Source organism: Anabrus simplex, chromosome 5 (assembly GCF_040414725.1).
Source record: "Anabrus simplex isolate iqAnaSimp1 chromosome 5, ASM4041472v1, whole genome shotgun sequence".
Taxonomy (NCBI): Eukaryota; Metazoa; Arthropoda; class Insecta; order Orthoptera; family Tettigoniidae; genus Anabrus; species Anabrus simplex.
This window is the reverse complement of record NC_090269.1, coordinates 301,413,516-301,434,667: the sequence shown is the minus strand read 5'-3', so window position 1 is coordinate 301,434,667 and position 21,152 is coordinate 301,413,516. Positions and strand designations below refer to the sequence as shown.

Below are 21,152 nucleotides of genomic sequence, written 5' to 3'. Positions count from 1 at the left end.
TCATTTACGGGCACTCCAATTCCCTATGGGAATCAACATCTATATCACTCCAGTACCTGTTCTTGCTGAACCGTCAAACCCAACTTGTAACTTTGTTGTTCAACTTTCTCCCTTAATATTCCATTATGCGGTAGATAATAGACATAAAGTAGAAGTCTGTTATAGCAAGAATTCATAACGGTGACAAATGTACTCACTATAACGGATTGTCATTATATCCTCATACACATTAAAATCGGTATGAAACAGCAATCAGTTTGTTCAAACCTTACATTTTTACAGATGATATCCACACTGTGGCCTGCTAGTTTGTTAGTTTTCAAAATCTGATACTACGTAAAAGTGTATTTTTAATTTAATTCTGAAAAAATTATAGTACAGAGTCCTCTATGGCAAATGTTCCAGTTTTCTTGTTCGAACAGCATCACCTAACCTAACCATGTATGTATCATGAAACTGTATTTCAAGCGCACATAGAGAAATGATAACCTCCTCGCTACAAAATTACATGGGAACAGCCTTTCCAAAATTTAACTAGACGTGAGAAAATATAATCTATCCTCTGAATCAGTGATGTACTCTGCCATATCTTGAGGTGTATCACATTCTTACTTAATTTCAGTATATAACATTAAAAATTAAGCGATCATTCAGCCTTTATTTCTAACGAGTTAACAACTGCTGTCAGCCACGTTATTTTGTGCATTTATTACGAAAATGTGTTATCCTCTTTCATTTTGAATTTTCTTTTAGAGAACAGTAGTCAACGGGCATTACTTTTCAACTCCGACATCACCTTCGAAAGTCGATGAGAAAGCTCGCAAGTGTACATAGCTAGAAAACGATACAGTACCGAAGATAACCGATTGCATTTTGTGACAAATGTTTCAGTTTTCTTATTCAAACAGCGTCACCTAACTTAACCGAACTGCATGTGTCATAAAACATATTCCAAGCACCAGTAGTGAAATGATAACATGCTCACTATAAATTTACATCGGGATAGCCTCTCAGAAATTTAACCAGATGTAAGAAAATATAAACTAACCTCTGAAATCAGTGATGCACTCTGCTATATGTTGAGGTGTATCATATTCTTACTTAATTTCAGTGTAGAGAACTAAAATTACACAATTGTTTACTTAGCCTTTATTTCTAGCGAGTTAACAACTGCTATCGACCATGTTATTTACATATTTGTTACAAAAACATGTTCTGTTCTTTCATTTATAATTTTCTTTATGAAACAGCAGTTGACGGGTGTTACTAATTGACTCCAATCGACTCCGACATCGCCTTCGAATGGATGATAGGAAAACTTAAAACGGTCCACCTTTTCAATACAAAAATGTTATAGTTTATTTATAACATGTATTTGCACTTGGAACTAGTTTCAACGCTGTTTTGCGTCATCATCAGCCAAAATGTGGGAAATAGGCCAGCATGTAGGCATTTATATTACACAAGGCGTTACATTAAACAATACACATCTTACAAGGAGATAAAAACAGGGACGAATATAGAAACAAATGAATTGTTGAGAAAGCAAAAGTTATACATATTAAAAATAACCTTAACCGCACATCTTGCAGTGCGAAAGTGTTCTTCTTGAATGATTCCTGAATATAAAACGCACGCGCACACATTTCTGAAGAGCCAGCAGGCAGGACAAAGTAAAGTGAAACCTACAAGATGTGTGGTTAAGGTTATTTTTAATATGTATAACTTTCCCTGTTTTTATCTCCTTATAAGATGTGTATTGTTTAATTTCCTGTTGTGTATGTTTATCAGGAACTCAAGGGAGACTTCATTAGTTATTCGGAACATAGAAAGAATGATGAACTCTTCTCAGAAGAACTCTTACGGTTTCACCTTACTTTTTCCTGCCTGCTGGCTCTTTAGAAGTGTGTGCGCGTGCGTTTTGTATTCAGGAATCATTCAAGGCAAATATTTTCGCACTGCAAGTTGTGTGGTTAAGCTTATTTTTAATATGTATAACTTTTGCTTTCTCAACGATGCATGTGTTTCTACATTCGTCCCTGTTTTTATCTCCTCGTAAGATGTGTATTATTTAATGTAACACCTTGTGTAAAAAATTGGGTTATATGAAGGAGTTATATCATGTTCAAGATCATGCTTTCACGTCTCTGCACAATATTTAAAATGAAATTTTACCGTTGGTCTTTATAGCTATTGTTGAGAGTGAAGGAGAATTTCCTGTTGTGTATGTTTATCAGGAACTCAAGGGAGACTTCATTAGTTAGTCGGAACATAGAAAAAATGATGAACTCTTCTCAGAAAAACTCTTAAGGTTTCACTTTACTTTGTCCTGCCTGCTGGCTCTTCAGAAATGTGTGCGCGTGTGTTTTATATTCAGGAATGTTTCAAGAAGAACACTTTCACACTGCAAGATGTGTGGTTAAGGTTATTTTTAATATGTATAACTTTTGCTTTCTCAACGATTCATTTGTTTCTATATTCGTCCCTGTTTTTATCTCCTTGTAAGATGTGTATTGTTTAATGTAACGCCTTGTGTAATATAAATGCCTATATGCTGGCCTATTTCCCACATTTTGGCTGATGATGACGCAAAACAGCGTTGAAACTAGTTCCAAGTGCAAATACATGTTATAAATAAACTATAACATTTTTGTATTGAAAAGGTGGACCGTTTTAAGTTTTCCTATCATCCATTCTCAGTTCAATACGGACAAAAATGAAATTCTTAGGTTTAAATCGCCTTCGAATGTCGACTAGAGAGCTTGGAAGTGCACATAGCAAGAAAACGATACCATAGGTCACGTTTTATGGCAAGCGCTTCAGTTTTCTTATTCAAGCAGCTTAACTTAACCTAATTTAAAACACATGCCAAGCACCAGTAGAAATGTGATAACCTTCTCACTATAAATTTAGATGGGAATAGCCTTACCAAAATTTAACCAGACGAGAGAAAATGTAATCTAATCTCAGAAATTAGTGATGCACTCTGCCATATCTTGAGATGTATCACATCCTTACTTAATTTCAGTGTAGAGCATTAAAATTAAACAAGCAGAAATGTATCATGAAGAAGAAGAAGTAAAATTAAGTCATTGTTTACTTAGCCTTTATTTCTAACGAGTTAACAACTGCTATTGACCATGTTATTTACGCATTTATTACAAAAACATGCTCTCTTTCATTTCTGATTTTTAAATATTTTTTTTTATGGAACAGCAGTTGATGGGTATTACTAATCGGCTCCGACATCGCCGTTGACAAACTTAACCATAATAGGTATTTTATTTGATCCTGTATTGACTTGTCTAAATCTGTTAAAGAAACTATTTAAAATAGTTTATGTTGGGTCCACCTTGTCAATACACTCTTAATGATTGAAAATTATTTATTCTATCATACATGTTTCAGGAACAGTATGCATTCCCTTCATCAGTGAATGTTGACGAGAGAGTTCGCAAGTGGACATAGCGATAAAACTATATACCCAAGATGATCAATTGCATTTTGTGGCAAACATTTCACTTTTCTTATTCAGACAGCGTCACCTAACTTAACAGTACTATATATATCATGAAAACATATTTCAAGCGCCAGTAGAGAAATGATAACCTTCTCACTATAAATTGTCTGAGTCGTTGGCTGAATAGTTAGCGTACTGACCTTCGGTTCAGAGGGTCCCGGGTTTGATTCCCGGCCAGGTCGGGGATTTTAACCTTCATTGGTTAATTCCAATGGCCCGGGGGCTGGGTGTTTGTGCTGTCCCCAACATCCCTGCAACTCACACACCATACATAACACTATCCTCCACCACAATAACACGCAGTTACCTACACATGGCAGATGCCGCCCACCCTCATCGGAGGGTCTGCCTTACAAGGGCTGCACTCGGCTAGAAATAGCCACACGAAATTAAAAAAATTAACTATAAATTTACATGATAATAGCCTTCCCAAAATTTAATCAGACGCAAGAAAATATAAACTAACCTCTGAAATCGATGATGCACTCTGCCGTATCTAGAGGTGTATCTCATTCTTACTTAATTGCAGTATTTAGCATTAGAATTAAGCAATTGTTTACTTCAGCTTTTATTTTTAAGAGTTGACAACTGCTATTGGACATGTTATTCACACATTTATTACGAAAACATACTCTCCTCTTCCATATTTCTATACGGAACAGCAGTTGATGGGTATCGTCTTCGAATGTCGACGAGAGAGCTCACTAGTGAACATAGGAACGAAACGATATTGATGCGGATGCGTCAGTGATAGGGCTCTCACTGTAACTGAAGGATAATACACAGTTTAATATTGGAATTTTGAAGGGATGGACAAAAACTGTCGTTATAACGGGGTTCTCGTTATATGCCGTACTCGTTATAGCTGACTTCCACTGTATTAAGGAGGTTGGTTTTCAATAATGTTCCACATTTGACCTAACCATTCATACTGTTGCTTAATCTTCATGCATTTTTTTCTCAGTGCTTTCTTGTGCTGAAATTTTTTGTTCCAGGGCAGCAAATAAGTGATCTTCTTGTTCACTACAGTCTTCTAAAGATCCTGATGAACCGAGCTGAGTGGCTCAGAGGTTGAGGCACTGGCCTTCTGACCCCAACTTGGCAGGTTTGATCCTGGCTCAGTCTGGTGGTATTTGAAGGTGCTCAAATATGTCAGCCGTGTTAGTAGATTTGCTGGCATGTAAAATAATTCCTGCAGGACTAAATTCCGGCACCTCAGTGTCTTTGAAAAACTGCAAAATAGTTAGTGGGATGTAAAGCCAATAACATTGTTAGATTCTAATAAATTCTTTTAAGGGATTCAAACAATAAAGTGACCGTTAGCATCCCTTTTTGGGTTTTGTACAAAATTCAATTTACAGTCTCTTTTTCTGCAAAGGAATATTCATGTTTGGACCCCTCTTAAATTTCTCAGAATTTCTTTATTTGATCTGAAATGTTTGAAAGGTTTGCTACTTTGCATACAGCGGTTTGCTGTGAGAGATCATGCCGAGGTATTTTCCCAGATACAAAATAACCAAACTTTGCATTGTATAAATAGGATGGGATGTGGATTATGACAGAGCAGATCACAAACTAAATTCACTCCTATCAGTATATCTATCCTTCTGGTCAGTAAAACTCAGGATCAGCCTAGATGATACTTCACAAATATTGTGTTTTTGTCAGTATTCTGTTGTGGTAGGAATAGATTTCTGTGATGTACCGTCAAGTTCTTGCCAATCTTCACCAAACAGCGTAACAATGAATCATTTGGAGACCTACCCCATTCGAGCCTATTGCTCCCCTTTTGCTATTTCTGCTATCAACAACCACCTTTTTTTTTTTTTTTTTTCATGTAAAACCTTTCCGGACCTACCAGCACACACACAGATTTCAGAAGCTAAACAGCATTAAAAATGTTTAGATTGCTTGCAAACAGATCAGTTACTTGTAAATCTAAAGGCTAAAGGCTGCTGCAAATGTTCAAGGATGTACAATAACTTTCTGCATTTAAAAAACAGTTCAGAAAACAGGAAAGAGAATCAGTCTAAAAATGAAGCTCCCACAGCAAAGCTTAATGGTATGGTGCTGTCGACTATAAAAATGCATGTGGGGAGTAGACATGCAACATTCCAAGTTTTGCCCATTGCGGTGATTGAAGTTTTCAACAAAGATGGAAATGCATGTGAATGCACAGTATAATTGATCCCTATGCGAACCACAATCTATGTCACATTAATGCACTGCATTGTTAGAATTCCGATTGTTAATTCGCAGATATCTTTACACTTCAACAGCTTTTAACCTCTTAACAAGGAAGTTTCCACTTATAGCAAGGAATATATTTTGTCTGAAAATGAGTTAATTCGACTTTGCACATTACCTTGATACAGATGACAAAGTAAGTCATCCCACCCATTATACATGTATGCAGAGGACTAGTTAGCTAGTCCTGCACCTTTTGAATACATCATAATTTTTTTGTGGTTGAGTATTTATTTTTATTTCATTGAATAAGATATTTGTTTTTTCTAAAATTTAATTAAAGTTGAAGTTAGGGTTTTCTCGTCGATCAAGATGTGTACATTTTCAAGTATGTTTATGAAAGCTCCCTTTTTAACTACATGAATATTTCCTAGATCCAGTATTCAAACCCCACTGTCGGCAATCCTGAATATGGTTTTCCATTTTCACACCAGGCAAATGCTGGGGCAGAACCTTAATTTAGGCCATGGCCGCTTCCTTCCCACTCCTAGGGTTTTCCTGTCCCACTGTCGCCATAAGACCTATCTATGTCGGTGCAACATAAAGCAACTTATAAAAAAACAAAAAAGTTCCTAGATCTTGATTTATGAAGGAAACAACATGCAATAAGCCAGCCGTTCCCATCCCTACAACTTCTTCCCCTTCTGTACTGTTTCCCCTCAACAGTGACAGCCCAAGGCAATTGTCTGTCTGCGCTCACTCGTATATCAACATTACATGACATAGTCAACTTCAGGGGCAGGAAGAGAGTATGACTATCGCTTCATTCATCCATACATCCATTTTTCGCTAGTGTATCCCATTTTCTTATATTCTGTTTTAATTCCTTTCTAGATTTATTCATATCAACCAAAGCAGAGATACAGCATTTACAATAATACTAAATACTACATTCACGTTCCGTATTGATGCTTACATAATTAGAAATACTCTGTAAGACAGTTACGGTCCATCACATAAAAACTTAAAGAGAAATTTCCTTCCAGCCTCATTCGACCTACAATCAACGTTGGTCTATACTTCTCGAGGACATTCTCCTAGACTATAAAACATAAAGCATGATGTTTTTAGAAAGCTTTTAATGTGCTAGTGTTTTAATATACTTTTCATCCAACATATTTTACTTTATAATTACCAAAATGTTTCTCCACAACTAGCTGTAGATAACCCAAATAAGGGTTGAAGTATGTTCTGGTTTTTTAACATGACTCTTTATTTTTAAGTAGATGGTCTTGATATTGTATTGAATAGGTGGACCTGTAGAAATTTATTATTTTCAATAATTTAATTTAGTTATTGTCAAGTGGGTACAGAACCAAAGATGAAATTCATTAGTTTCAAGAAATGACATATCCATTGTTGTGTAATGAAGTTACATATTTCCACAGATCCTTCTCTATTTGCAGAAACTTCCCACTTGTTGGACTGTGAAATGCTTTATAAGACTCGTTGGGTGCTTGAAGTGAAATTTTATGTTTCCATCAGTAGCACACGTTGCATTTGGACACTGGACACTTGCGGTTCACTACCCTATTTTTGTGTGTGTTTCAGCGTAACTGATCACCGCGAGCTTTATGTTGGAGTATTACTCGAACACTTGGTCATTGCAGATTAACAATTTTGAAATCACAAAATATACACATATCCAACATGCTCATATATTTGTACCAGACTGGAATAGAGCATCTCGAGTCAGATGGGCACTGATTCATTCACTGAAGTAGTGCATTGGTACTTCCTAATGGGTGATAACAGGAAGTTGTGCATTATTTGTAATCCGAGGTTTTGCAATAGGAAGGCTGCTACTTGATATTTTTATTTTGAAATGCATCTGTAATTGCGATGAATCGTCGAGAAAGTGGGTGCATAAATATGCAAACATTTCTCTTTTCCCACTTTGAACAAAAAATATTGGGGTGTGTAAATTATCCAGGGGCATTAATTTTGCAAGAAAATACGGTAACTTATGGTAGATATTTTAGTACAGTACATACAGTTTACAAGCCTACCAAATCGGTTGTATGTTTATCACAGAGAAGGTTACTAGACTGAAGTTTTACCACTACCTCCAAAATAAATTTTTATATGTTCAGTGTGTAACTTTACTAATGAAAAATTACTAATTCAAATATTGCTGAGAAATTACTGTAATGTTAATCTCTGTCTGTCTGTCTGTCTGTCTGTCTGTCTGTCTGTCTGTCTGTCTGTCTGTCTGTCTGTCTGTCTACTTCAGAAGAATAAAAAAGGCAGTATGCCTGTGGTAAAGAGGTTGACTAGTTTCAGAGTTCATCACCAGTGGCGTATGCTGGGATCAAGACCTGGGTTACCACTAGACTTAGGTTACCCCTTTTTGATGGTTGGTTTAGTGAACTTCAAGACTTCGGCGTTTTGAGCTGCAGCCAATAGCCAACGGAGTAGTTTGCTGTGTTGTCAGTGTTTGTTTCACAAGGTATACTGCCCTGGCCTCTGCTACTGCCAATGCTCAACCCCTGATCAGTGGAAATGGTAGCCTAAGGTTTAGCAAATTAAAGTCCGGCTTTGTGGCTAAATGGATAGAATGCTTGCCTTTGGTCCAATGGTCCCGGTTCATTTCTCAGAATCAACCCCCTCATACTGTTAATTCCCCTAGCACCGGGCTGAGTGGCTCAGACGGTTGAGGCGCTGGCTTTCGGACCCCAACTTGGCAGGTTCGATCCTGGCTCAGTCAGGTGGTATTTGAAGGTGCTCAAATACGTCAGCCTCGTGTCGGTAGATTTACGGGCACGTAAAAGAACTCCCGCGGGACTAAATTCCAGCACCTCGGCGTCTCCGAAAACCGTAAAAGAGTAGTTAGTGGGACGTAAAACAAATAACATTAATTCATTAATTAATTCCCCTGGCTTGGTGACTGGGTGTTTATGACGTCTTTGCCATTCATTTTATCCTCATTAGGTCACCACTAAGCCTATACAGATGTCATGCACCATTATTATTATTATTATTATTATTATTATTATTATTATTATTATTATTATTATTACGGAGTTATCCGTGGAAAGCAGAGGTGAAAGAAGGTGCGGGCTGGAATAGGTCTCAACTACAAAATTAAAGTTAGTTTAAAACTTTAGCAAAGGTTATTTCGAAATCAACAAATAACAGATTATAACACGTACCAAGTAGCAGATCAACAAATTAAGAAATTACAAATTACAGTTCATTACAGGATTTGGGCTTCGAGCCCCGTTTTACATTCCTGAGCCCTCAGCTCACAACCAGAAATTACCAAAGGGCAGAAAACCCTTTCATACCAAGGAGCACTTGCCCCTAATGAGAATGTCAAGCCTCCTAGAGGCACGCAGAGATCAAATTAGGAAAGAGCAGTCCCGCTCTCAAGTTTACAAGCCTATCAAAGGCCACAACAAACTTCACTCCTAACTGCCCTCAAGGCACACATACAGTGAAACAGGGGTATCTTGTACCCAACCTACAGGGCCTTCACATGAAGAAAACAAAACTTTGGGTTAATTAAATGGCCCAAAAAACCAAATTGACTGGAGGCGTAGCTTGCACTCCTTCATGAAACTTCTTAAAACCTAGGTGGCACTCGGCCAGTTATACAGGGGCTAATCCCATACTAGGGAGGTGACTCGTAGAAGAATAATTTATTACATTAAGAAGAGAAGAAAATCGGTTATGAAAACTCAGTCACCTCAAAACAACATGAGTGGGAGCTCGAGAGGGTTAAGCACTCTCTATCCCAAATTGCGGTTAATTTACATGAATATAGTAAGGTTTACATTGAAAAGGATTCGAACCTTCCCGTCGGGTTACAACTGCTGAGCTAGCAAGAAATAAAGATGTTAACAGGCCATTACCTTGTTGATGAACTGCTGCCCGAAGAAAGAGGCGCTTCCTGCCCCCTGCTACATAATCACACACTAAGCAAGTTTTCGATGAAGTGGCGACGAGCCATGAACCTCAGCAGTTTTATACGCTCGGGGAAAGTTCGAGACCTTTTGTGAATAAAACAGTCCCGCCCACTACCTTTTATTGGTCGGCTAAAGATTACATGTCAGAACTGAAGAAGAAATCTAGGATTGGTGGAAAATTAATTTAGAAAATTCAGGATTGGCTGAATTCAAAACTGGCAGAAACAGAGATCAATATTGCCAACCCAAAAAATGAAGGAAAGAAATTTAACAAAGAACAAACTTATGGATACAAAATTTCTTCAAAAACAGTTTGTTCACTTCGCACCAGGGTGCACAGTTATAGTTTTTATGTAGTGACATCTAGGAGAGAATGTCCACACTTCTTGCTATGGAGCAAACAAACACAAATCAAAATAGACATAGTTCAGAACACTTCAAAATTTACAGTAGTGACATCTTCCAAGAAACCTTTGATTTAAAGTTCAGAGTTTCTCCTGTAGGGGATACTTTTTAGGCGCACAATTTAAATTTGCGGGGTCGGGGTGTACCAACCGGTACAGACCTCCCCCCCCCCCCCCCAAAAGTCCTTCCCAGGGGCGACACAGAAGAATGTTGAAGAAAATCTTTTCCCAAAACAGAGTCCAAGTTTGTTGTAGATAATTTGAAATTAATTGAATTGCAGCTTTCTTTGAAATAGATTTGTAGGAGTATATGGAGGAGTTATTAAAAATTTTCAGAGTCTGTAGCAGCATTTAAACAGAAACCATTTAAAGCATCAAGACATGTTTCAACATAGTTAGGAGTTAGTTGAACTCCGGCTAGAGAGTGTCTTTGTTGTAGTTGGATTTAAATGCAAATTTTTTTGAGTACGGTAGTAGTTGGATTCCGAAACAAAACTTTAATTCTTGAAGGAATATATTTTAAAGTTCAGCACGGTTGATGTTAGAGTCAAAATATCTTAAATGTAGGTATAGAATGTCCATGTGACAGTTACATGCTGCTTGGTCTTGACGGCAAGTCCTGCCGCCGCTGCCGATATTTCACCGATGTCGCTCGGACCCCACAAGTACCCTGAGATACCGTTCTCCCGCACTATGAGAGGGGTAGAGGTGCTGCACGCCGCAGATGAGAGGCGAAGTTTAAGCCTCCCGCTGAGTTGATGGAAGGGCTGCCGCGCAACAGCCCGTGCCGGGAGATAGACTCCGGCGCGCCATACTCGAATATCCATCATGGGAGTGGGGTGGGCCCGTACCCCTCCTCAGTGGGAGTACGGCGCCGAGCTGCTGCCGGGCACTGAAACATTAAAATTTCTGCGGCAGAAAGATGTTGTTGGAGACAATTTATTTATTGGGTACGGTATAGAAGTTGAGGCTGAGGGGTTAGCGGCATGACTTTTTTTTTCAAGCCAATGGTGTGTTTGAGCAGGAGACGGGAGCATGGTAATGGCCTAGGTGGGCAGGATAGCAGTTTAACTGACAGGGGAGGTTGTACAATGAATATTTAAATACAAAGAACATAATTCAAAGGGCAGAAGGCCTAAAAATGAAACCAAAAATATAACCTTTACGCCGTTGCAGCCAAACTTTCAAGACTAAGTTATTAGACATTACACAGGCTTTATCTGCGACAGATGTACCCTAAAGATCCTCTCGGTGGCTGGATTACTCACTAACAAAGTGACCAGCGTAAGAAAATCTAAAATTATGCACGGCCCATGAAATCTGGGGGCAAGCTTGCCCGCGGGAACAAAATTCTTGACCATAACTTGGTCTCCTACCTTTAAATTGGTGGGCCTCCATCCACGATCATATCTTTCCCTAACATTTTCATGAGAAATTTTAAGATTGGCCTTGGCCTTCTTCCAAAGATCTTTAATGTTATCAGGATCTATTGTCTCAGGTAGAATATCACTAAGAGACCAAAGGTTAGAGAGCGGCGCGTTGGGAACAAACTTGAACATCAAAGAAGCTGGAGTAAATTTATGTGATTCATGAACCGCCGAATTCAAAGCAAAAGCTAACCAATGCAGGGACGTGTCCCACCTAGAATGATCTTCATGATGATATGCAGTCAGCGCCGACCTCAGATTACGATTGACCCTTTCAGCCAGAAATGGTTGAGGATAGTACGCAGAAGTTGTTACATGTGAGATAGATAGATCAAAACAGAATTTACGAAAGAGATTAGAGGTAAAGGCTTTAGCATTATCAGACACAATATATTGACACGGACCAAACAAAGCTAAAATGGAATTTAAACAAGAAATAGTGGACTGAGCGGTAGCCAGCTTAGTCGGAAATAACCAGGAAAATCTTGTGAAACCATCTACACACACCAAAATGAATTTGTTGGCATTCCCCTTTGACTGGGGGAAGGGTCCTACGTAGTCGATATAAAGACGTTCCATGGGGCGCGACGCCTGATGAGAAGACAAGAGCCCCTGCTTAGTGGACATGGAGGGTTTACTAAGCCAACAAGTTTTACAAGCTTTTACAAATTTACGGATTTCTCCGTCCATACCCTTCCAAATGAACATTTCACGGATCTTTTCACAGGTTTTGAAGATGCCTAAATGCCCCCTAATGGGGTCTCATGATAGTACTTGAACATCATGGGCACGAGAACAGCTGGAACCACAACTTTCATCATCTTATCATGCCTCGACGGGCAACATAAAACACCATTCCTCAGTACATAAGGGACGACATGTTCCCCAGAAGAAAGGGTTTGTGTGATAGGGGCCAGCGTCGGATCCTCACGTTGATATTTCTCAAGATCCCTAAACAACATGGGAGCATCAGTTAGAATGGCATTAACCTCAGGTAGTATGGACTCGGGAGGTGAAGAACTATCAACCTGTTCAGGGGTCTCTACATCATTAGAAAACATACGGCTTAGTCCGTCAGCAACCACGTTTTCAGTACCTCTAATATGCCTAACGTCAAACTGGAAGGCAGAAATTCGGATGGCCCACCGGGCTATACGACCCGTACGACGCGGCCTACCTAAGACCCAACTTAAGGCTTGGTTATCAGTTTCCAAGTCGAACTTGTCATGTTCCAGATAAAGGCGGAACTTTTCTAGCTCAAACAAGACAGCCAGACCCTCAAGTTCATAGATGGAATACTTGGCTTCTTGAGCCGAAAGAGTCCTAGATGCATAGGCAATGGGTCGCCTCCCTAGTTCGGTCTCTTGAAGAAGGACCGCAGCCACTGCCGACGATGACGCGTCGGTTTGGACAATGAATTTCTTAGAGAAATCGGGCATGGCAAGAACAGGGGCATTACACAGAGCTAATTTAAGATCTTCAAAAGCGGCTTGTTGAGAAGGTCCCCACTCTAATTTGATGCCTTTCCTACGAAGTAAGTTCAAGGTCGCCGCTCTATTGGTGAAATTTGGAATAAATTTCCTGAAGAAATTCACCATACCAATGAACCTAGCAATACCTTTGATGTCCTTGGGAGGCTTGAAATCACGGATGGCCTGTGTTCTAGCGTGATTGACTGCAACACCATCGGGCGACACAGTATGCCCTAGGAATGACATGGAAGGTTTAGCGAAAGCTACTTTGGACAGCTTAACTGTTAACCCTGCCTTCCGAAGGCGATTAAGGACCTCTTTTAGATGATCAAGGTGTTCCTCAAAGGTCTCAGAAAATACGACGACGTCATCCAGATAATGATACAAGTACTCAAATTTGATGTCGGAGAAGACCCTATCTAGCAGTCTTGTAAGCACAGCTGCTCCCGTGGGGAGCCCGAACGGCACGTGGTTGTATTCGTACAAGTTCCAATCTGTGGCAAAAGCTGTCAGGTGTTTGGATTCCTCTGCTAACGGTATCTGGTTATAAGCCTGGTTGAGGTCCAAGATGGTGAAGAACTTAGCTTTACGAAACCAGGAAAAGCAAGAATGAAGGTCAGGAAAGGGCACAGATTGTAACACCACCTTCCGATTGAGAGCCCTATAATCAATCACAGGCCTGAAGCCACCTTGGGGTTTCGGGACTAGAAAAATAGGCGAAGAATACGCCGACTTAGAGGGCCGAATAATACCATCCTTCAGCATCTGATCTATAATTTCCTTCAAAGCTTTCATTTTAGGAGGAGACAGCCTATAAGGTGGAAAATGGACAGGAATCGAATCCGTAACCTCAATCTTGTATTCAGTAAGGTCAGTAACACCAAGAGTATCAGAGAACACCTCTGGAAACGACTGACACAACTTACGAATACTCTCTGCCTGCTCCTCAGGTAGATGTCTAAGGTCTAACAACATCTCATCCTGGGTAGGCGAAATAGATGAACATGACACAGAACTACATTTTAGCAGAGGGATTTTGGAATTACTATCAAATTTGAAAGTGCACGACTTGCTGTGAAGGTCGAGCACTAGACCGGTGTGAGACATGAAATCAGCTCCCAATATAATGGGGCAAGACAAGTGCTTGGCCACAGACAGTTTTATTTTCCAAGTGAACTTCGAAATGCGGATTTTAGCTTACAGAAAACCTAAAATATCTAATGGGGATGAGTTTGCTGAAACATAATGAACCGAAGTTGAACAAAAATCAGGAAGATTACAAACAGTTTTCAATTTGGAGTACCATTCAGCCGAAATAATAGAACAAACACTGCCAGAATCGAATAGAGCTGTTACAGGTTCATTATTTAATTCAATTTTGAGAAAAGGAACAGGTGCGGGGGTATCCGCCGCAATCCTAAGACATTCTTTGGGACCTTCAAAGATAAATTTGAAGACTGAGTTTTCCCTGAAATTTCGACAGGTTTACTTGGGGCTGAGCCTCGGGAAGATGGGTTAGCCGACTCAGCCGAAGCCACTAGTCACTTATGATTGTTGGTGGAAGTTGCACCCGAAGTTGAGCAGGAAGGGGTGCTGTTAGCATTAGGGCAGTTCTTGGCAATATGGGAAAACGCGCCGCATTTAAAACAGCCTTGAGATGACCCTGCTCCATTCCTTGTCCCACTAGACTTGATCAATGCACATTTATTGCAAAGATGGTCAGGCGACCCGCAAGCATAACGTTTACGGGGTGTTACAGGTCGGCGAGGTGGAGGCCGAAAACTACTAGAGGATGGAGGGGGTTCTTTCATGACACGCAAGGTATCGGCATATCTAACTCCTTCGGCGGAGACAGCCATAGCCTCTAACTCGGCAAAAGTTTGCGGATGCGACACAAAACACAAGTATGATCTGTAAGATGGTGAAATTCCTTCCACAGTGGCTTGAACGATTTGATCTTCGGGAAAATGAAGGGCAAATTCCCTAGTATAGAATTTGATGTCTTGTATGAAGTCTGCCAGGTTTTCATCAAGTCGCTGCACTCTATAATAGTACTTCTGAATTAGAGATGACCTAGCTCGAGCTGGAATAAAATTAGCTAACAGATGGGCGTGGAAGTCTTCTATGGATGACTGTTCAGCAATTGCCCTAACTATCTTGTCTGAGAGAACACCAATTGCATAGTGATAAATGATCTGCAAAATTTGACACGGAGAAAGAGAAAAAACAAGGGCATGATCCTGGAACTCAACTAAAAACCTTAAGAATGAAATTACGTCACTGGTAGAGTTAACAGAAAACTTAGAAATACCCCTGAGCAACATTGCTAATGGATGAGGCAAACTGCTGAACCCTGGTGACATAGTAGGTAGAGGTCTAAGTGGCGAGGAAGCTAATTTAGAACGTGCATTATTCAAAGAGGTGGAAAGCAGAGGTGAAAGAAGGTGCGGGCTGGAATGGGTCTCAGCTACAAAATTAAAGTTAGTTTAAAACTTTAACAAAGGTTATATGTTCTTTTCAAAATCAACAAATAACAGATTATAACAGGTACCAAGTAGCAGATCAACAAATTAAGAAATTACAAATTACAGTTCATTACAGGATTTGGGCTTCGAGCCCCGTTTTACATTCCTAAGCCCTCAGCTCACAACCACAAATTACCAAAGGGCAGAACCCCCCTTCATGCCAAGGAGCACTTGCCCCTAATGAGAATGTCAGCCTCCTAGAGGCACGCAGAGATCAAATTAGGAAAGAGCAGTCCCGCTCTCAAGTTTACAAGCCTATCAAAGGCCACAACAAACTTCACTCCTAACTGCCCTCAAGGCACACATACAGTGAAACAGGGGTATCTTGTACCCAACCTACAGGGCCTTCACATGAAGAAAACAAAACTTTGGGTTAATTAAATGGCCCAAAAAACCAAATTGACTGGAGGCGTAGCTTGCACTCCTACATGAAACTTCTTAAAACCTAGGTGGCACTCGGCCAGTTATACAGGGGCTAATCCCATACTAGGGAGGTGACTCATAGAAGAATAATTCATTACATTAAGAAGAGAAGAAAATCGGTTATGAAAACTCAGTCACCTCTAAACAACATGAGTGGGAGCTCGAGAGGGTTAAGCACTCTCTATCCCAAATTGCTGTTAATTTACATGAATATAATAAGGTTTACATTGAAAAGGATTCGAACCTTCCCCGCGGGTTAAAACTGCTGAGCTAGCAAGAAATAAAGTTCTTAAATGGCCATTACCTTGTTGATGAACTGCTGCCCGAAGAAAGAGGTGCTTCCCGCCCCCTGCTACATAATCGCACACTAAGCAAGTTGTCGATGAAGTGGCGACGAGCCATGAACCTCAGCAGTTTTATACGCTCGGGGAAAGTGCGAGACCTTTTGTGAATAAAACAGTCCCGCCCACTACCTTTTATTGGTCGGCTAAAGATTACATGTCAAAACTGAAGAAGAAATCTAGGATTGGTGGAAAATTAATTTAGAAAATTCAGGATTGGCTGAATTCAAAACTGGCAGAAACAGAGATCAATATTGCCAACCCAAAAAACGAAAGAAAAAATTTAACAAAGAACAAACTTATGGATACAAAATTTCTTCAAAAACAGTTCGTTCACTTCGCACCAGGGTGCACAGTTATAGTTTTTATGTAGTGACATCTAGAAGAGAATGTCCACACTTCTTGCTACGGAGCAAACAAACACAAATCGAAATAGACGTAGTTCAGAACACTTCAAAATTTACAGTAGTGACATCTTCCAAGAAACCTTTGATTTAATACAGATTTTAAAGTTCAGAGTTTCTCCTGTAGGGGATACTTTTCAGGCGCACAATTTAGATTTGCGGGGTCGGGGTGTACCAACCGGTACAATTATTATTACTATTACTATTATTATTATTATTATTATTATTATTATTATTATTATTATTATTATTAAATGCCGGGCTGAGTGGCTCAGACGGTTAAGGCGCTGGCCTTCTAACCCCAACCTGGCAGGTTCGATCCTGGCTCAGTCCGGTGGTATTTGAAGGTGCTCAAATACGACAGCCCCATGTCGGTAGATTTACTGGCATGTAAAAGAACTCCTGCGGGACTAAATTCTGGCACCTCGGCGTCTTCGAAGACCTTAAAAAGTAGTTAGTGGGACGTAAAGCAAATAACATTATTATTATTATTATTAAATAAAAATGTTGAATTTTATAGCGGTCGTATCCATCAACACTAGGTAATTATCTTCCTCGGGAGATCAGTGGTGGTGTCCGACCCACGATCACGGGTTCGATTTCAACCAGCAAAAGAGAACACTAAATCTGAAAGATTGCACTTCATTTTAGCAGATCTACCAATAAAAAGAAAATTATATTGCTCCTATAACAGCAGCCCTGCAGTGTCTTCCTCCAAGGATGAAGAAGGAAACAGGAGTGAAATGCCAGCACTGTGTTATCTATATAATTAAGTCAGAAGTATGAGGTGAGGAAGTATGTATGATGAGTAACGCATGATTGATAGTTAGCAGTGGCGATCTGACGTACCAAAGTCTAGCAAACCTATCCTCCAGACCCCGCTCCTATCCGATATACAGCCGCAAGCTGTGTAGGGTGAGTCGAGGGAAGAGGGATGAGAGTCTGGGCTGCAATATCAGTCTCCGATGCCTTGCGCTCAGAAATATGTGCGTCGTTTTTTCTCACTTCTTTCAAGTTTTGTAAATGGAACAATGTGTCAGATGCTTACATTATATTGTGCTTTAGACTTCCATCATTCTCAATTGAGGTTGGGGCTTCACTGATAGCCTTGGTAGCCCTCAGTATACACCACTGCTTATCACATTTGACGTTACATATCATTAGTTTCATTTGGAACAAACCAGGCATTCTCTTGCTTTCTTCTTCTTCTTCTTCTTTTATGACCACATAGGATCACTTTAGTCAGTCCGTCGTTCAGGTCTCTTTGAAGGGATTGTTCGGGCTTTGCGGTCCTCCCAGTACTTCTTCAGACGCTCCGATCTTCGTGCCCTTTCCTCAGTTGAAAATGTGCGTGTTGTTGGTTTGTTTTGTGTAAGGGTAAAGCGGAGGTTTGTATTCTTGAGTTTTGTATTCAATTTTATCTTATTTGTGGTGTCTTCTGTTGTAAGGCCTATTTCCTTCAGATCCTCTCTTACTTCTCTGATCCATTTACATCCTGTTGTGGTATTTTTTGAGACGAGATTGTGTTGTACTAGTTGTTTCAGAAGTCTCGAGTCCTGCATCCTCATGATATGTCCAAAGAATCCCAGTCTCCTCTTACGCATAGTATCTGTAATGGGTTCTAGCTCTTTGTACACGACTTTGTTAGGCATTAACCGCCACTGTCCATCTTTCTGATATTTTTTGTTGATACAGGTTCTTCCAATCCTCCTTTCAATTTTCTGAAGTCTGTCAGTCTTTGATTGTTTATTCAGGTAAAAGAGTGTTTCTGCTGCATATGTAGCTTCCGGTTTTATAACTGTGTTGTAGTGTTTTATTTTTGTATTTATTGATAGACATTTCTTTTTGTAGATATCCCATGTTAATTTTTGTGCTTTAGCTAATCTATTTGTTCTTACTTGGATTGAGATTTTTTCATTTAAGTTATGTGTTATTACTTCTCCAAGATATTTAAACTGAGTTACTATTTTGATTTTATTACCATTTATGGTGACTTCTTTTAGCTGTGTTGGTTTTTGGGGCATAATTTCTGTTTTTTCAAATGATATTTTGAGGCCAATTTTATTTGCAATGTTTTGAAGTTCTGATATCTGGGTTTTTGCTTCTTTTATGTCCACTGCTAGTAATGCTAAATCGTCAGCAAAACCCAGGCAATTTGTTTTGATTTTTCGGCCAATCTTTATTTTGGGGGGAGATTTTCTAAACCATTCCCTCATTACCATTTCTAGAGCACAGTTAAATAATAGTGGTGAGAGCCCATCTCCCTGCCGTAGTCCAGTTTTAATTTCAAATGTCTCTGATGTTTCCCCCCTAAACTTCACTTTTGACTTGGTATTGGTGAGAGTCAATTTTATCATGTTTATTAATTTGGGGTGTAGTCCAAGGTGTCTTAAAATTTTAAACAGAGATTCTCTATGGATGCAATCATAAGCTTTCTTGAAATCTACAAATGTTATCACCATATCTCTGTTTCTTCTCCTGTTATAGTCCATTATCAACTTAAGACTCATGATCTGATCAGGACAGCTCCTCCAGGGTCTGAAACCTCCTTGATATTCTCCTAGTTCTTTCTCAAGTTGTAAACTTATCCTATTAAGGATGATTATTGAAAATATTTTGTATGTTATGTCTAGGAGAGAGATTCCCCTGTAGTTATTAGGGTCGGTTTTGTCCCCTTTTTTGTGCAGAGGATGAATGAGGGCTGTTGTCCAGTGTTCTGGTAGTTCTTCTTTAATCCAGATAGAGACAAGTTGTTGATGGAGGGCAACTTTTGCTGAGGTTCCTGCATATTTCCAGATTTCCGCAAAGGTCTGATCTTCTCCTGGCGCTTTGTAGTTTTTTAATTTATTCAGAGCTTGGTAGACTTCCTTTATTGTGGGGGGATTGATGTTTTCTGGTGATGTTTTTATCGGGGTGTTGGTGTCCAAATGAAGGAGTTCTGTAGGTTCCTCACAATTTAAAAGCTTGTTGAAATGTTTAGCCAGAATTTCTGCATTGTCTTTATTGTTATGGGCCAGCTTACCATCTTCATCCTTCATCAGTAGGGTCGGGGGTTCATATTTTTGGAGCTGCTTTCTGAAGGTTTTGTAGTAGTCCCTTGATTTAGTTTTACTGAACTGTTCTTCAATTAACTGCAGGGTGTCCTTATGATGTTGTCTTTTTATTCTTCTTAAGACTTGGGTAGTTTCTTTTCTCTGTTTTACTAGCTTTTGATAGGATATTTCTGTCTTTTGGGACTGATGTAATAGCCATGCCTGATGTCTTTTCTCCACTGTTTCATCACATTCACTGTTCCACCATTGGTGTTTTTTACGTGGTTTAATTGGAGCTAGGTCTTCTGCAATTTGTTTAAGGTTGTGTACTAAGTCTTCAAGTTTGTCTGTGATTTTTATTTTTTCAGTTGCTTTCTGGTAATTTTTGTTGTTGATTAGCTGGGTAGGATCTATTTTTCTTTTAGTTTTAAGGGCTTGCTTTTGTTGTCTCCTCTGGGGAGTGAGTTTAATTTTAATTTTAACTACGTAGTGATCTGAACCTGTGTCTATTCCTCGGAGGACTTTGACGTTATAGATCTCTTTGTGGTGGTATTTGTCCATGCAGACGTGGTCCAGTTGCCATTCTCCTTTAGTGTAGTCAGGGTGTTTCCATGTTTTGAGTTTTTGAGGTTTCCTCTTAAAACATGTAGATTTTGAGATTAAATTATGGTTTCTACACAGGTCAACTAGTCTCTCTCCATTTTTATTTGTTTTCTTGTGTGCTGGCCATTTTCCGATGATGTCACGGTATTTTCTTTCTCTGCCTAGTTGAGCGTTGAAGTCGCCTATTAATAATTTTATATGGTGTTTGGGGATGTTATCTATGGTCTGGTCCAATAGGTCCCAAAATTCTCCTGTTTCCTCCTGGTCTTTTGAGGAGTTATTTTTATCATTAGTGGGAGCATGGGCATTTATTATAGTATAGATTTTATTAGATGCCTTTAAGGTGAGCGTTGAGAGTCGTGGAGACTGTGATCTGAATTCTTGAACTGAGTTTATTATTTTAAGGCTGACCAAAAATCCTGTTCCAAATTGTGGGACATTCTTCATCACTCTCTTCCCGGGTATACCTTTATAAAGTCTGTACCCTTGAGATTCCAAGGCATCCTGGTCAGTGTTTCTAATTTCCTGTAATCCCATGATAAGAATTTTGTGTTGGTCCATTATGTCGGTGATCACTTTTAGTTTACCGGTTTGCATGAGTGAGTTTATGTTGTGTGTAGAGAAGTATGTTATCTGCTTTGGTTTGATTCTTGATTTTGTCTCATTCGTGTATGTAGTACTGGGGTATTTCCGTGCCTCCGACTTCACGGTATCTTTCAGGTGGCAGCCCACCGTATCCGAATGCTGCCTTCTCTGAACTCTTGGTTCAGCCGGTGGAGTATTCCTTAAAAGACCTTCCATGGTTGACTGTCAAGGTGTCACCTGTGTGGGACTAGGTCCCGAATT

General features: G+C 39.6%; 1 protein-coding gene across 3 annotated transcripts in view; it reads left to right on the top strand.

Annotated features, from left to right (window-relative positions):
• Window positions 1–21,152, top strand: part of LOC136874854 (AP-4 complex subunit epsilon-1) — a 163,568-nt gene that overhangs the window by 123,297 nt on the left and 19,119 nt on the right. The gene's annotated exons all lie outside the window — the stretch shown is intronic.